The sequence below is a fragment of the Pseudorca crassidens genome, chromosome 2, assembly GCF_039906515.1.
Source record: "Pseudorca crassidens isolate mPseCra1 chromosome 2, mPseCra1.hap1, whole genome shotgun sequence".
Lineage (NCBI taxonomy): Eukaryota > Metazoa > Chordata > Mammalia > Artiodactyla > Delphinidae > Pseudorca > Pseudorca crassidens.
This window is the reverse complement of record NC_090297.1, coordinates 163,706,258-163,708,231: the sequence shown is the minus strand read 5'-3', so window position 1 is coordinate 163,708,231 and position 1,974 is coordinate 163,706,258. Positions and strand designations below refer to the sequence as shown.

The following is a 1,974-nucleotide window of genomic DNA, read 5'->3' as shown; positions in this document are numbered from 1 at the left end:
TTCCTTGGGCTTCCATCCCTGTCCTTCTCGATGAATTATGACCTCCTCAATGATTACGTCCATTATCCTCAGAATGGCGGGGTTTTCTGGCATAACTAAAGCTGGAACTTCGAGTCCTCTGGTGTGTGGGATTCTACCTCCTCCCAAATATTGAACTGCATCACTTAATATGCAAAGAGGGTTTTAAAATTTTTCTTTGTTTGCTTGCTTGTTTTTTCCAAAGGAGTGAAGAGGATCTGGTGAAAGAGCTGGGGGTGAGAGTGATAGCGGAGGGGCTACGTGGCATCCCAGTGGACGTTTGCCATTTTAATTTTTTGGACCTTCTAACTTTTTTTTTTTTTTAACTAAAGGACATTTATTTGTTTCTCAGTAAGACTTTGTCTTGAGGACATAACTAAACCGCGTCACCACCCCCACCCTGGTTTGAAGAAGGGTTAGTACAGTGAATGTTATAAAGCAGATACGAACAGTCTGAAGGACTGGAAACAACATGAACTGACAAAAACCAACTTCCACCTAAATCATCATAAAAATGTTTAAGTAAAAAAAAAAAAAGGAGTGGAGAGAAGGGGGCAAAGGGGGTTTCAGATTGAACAAGATCCTATTTCATCTAATACACTCAATCCTGGCTAGAGTGTACCAAAATGGAAACAGGATTACTATAATACAAAACTTCTACTACAGCACACTGTACACACCTGTGTTCCAAGCCCACCCCCATCCCCCTAACGCTTCCAAACTCAACTATTTCCCAGCCTGTTGGGCCTGTCGACGAAGGAGCATGTAGATCTTCTCTTTACTCCAGTCTTTGTTACAAGGCTGGTATGTCTGGGTATCAGCTCGGTAAACGAGGCAGCTGACGTCAGCCAGGTCATCCAGTTACGTCAAGTAACTGACTGATATCGTACGTGATAGAGGGGCTGTTGGGATTCATTCTCTTCAGGTGTTCATACATTTTACAAACGCCTTCCATGCATTCATTCACAGATTCATAGTCAGCATGAGTTCTGCTTCTGGCCTCTTGGTAGGCTGTACCAGCAAAATGGTGTGAGACATCGCGCCAAACTCTCGCCGCCGCCGTCGCCGACTCCGCTCTGGACCTTCTAACTTCTGAGTCCTCTCTGTGTATTTAAGACTTTCACAGTGTGAGGGGAGAGGTCCAGACAATTGTCCTGGCCTCTTTGTAGCCTGAATGCGCCACATGACTGAGGTCTAGGCAATGAGACAAACCTTGCAAGGGCTCTGAATTGGGAGCTAGTGAGCTAGAGGAGGTCTGGGCCAGAAGCTGAGAGATTAGTGTCACCGAAAGACGTTGTCCATGTCTGGGAGCCATCAGCATCTCTTGGGGGCCAAGGAACAGTACAACCCACTGTCGGATAAGAGGCTGTCCTTCCACACTGCTTCTGGTTGCCACTCGGCCACAGCCGTGGGCATGGCTGGTACCCTGAGGACTTCGGGTTCATCAGGGAAAGAGCCCTGAGTTCTATAGGGGTGTCTTTGTATCCTCCTGAGGGGCACCCTTAGTAGAGGGGCCAGGACGCTCAATGAGGAGCTGGAGCAGAGAACACGAGCAACTTTTTTCTGAGCACTCGTTAGATGCTCTCCCAGGGAGGGAGGGAGGGAGACTGGGAGGATTCAAAGGGGTGGTTTCTGTGTGAGCAGGTGGCAAAGGGCCATGATACTCTGGAACAGATGAAGTCTGAGATATTCAGGTGACCTATACATTCGAGAGATCTCTCATCAAAAACCCTGCCAAAGAGTGTGGGCTTGAAGCCGCAAAGATCGATTTCATATCCCACCTCTGACACAAATAAGGTGTGTCAGTGACATGTCAGAGAAATGGAGTCACAATGTTCACATCTGTGAAATGGCATAATAATGCACCTTTATCTACAATTTGTAGGGCAATCATGAATAAATGAGAGTCTGTTAGTTAAAGAGCAAGACGCTTTTGGGGGGAGCCAGGGCTTAGGT

At 46.9% G+C, this 1,974-nt stretch overlaps 1 pseudogene; it reads right to left on the bottom strand.

Moving 5' to 3' along the window:
• Positions 1–328: 328 nt before the first annotated feature.
• LOC137212164 (enhancer of rudimentary homolog pseudogene) lies at positions 329–1,087 on the bottom strand (annotated as a pseudogene).
• Between the last annotated feature and the right edge of the window lie 887 nt (positions 1,088–1,974).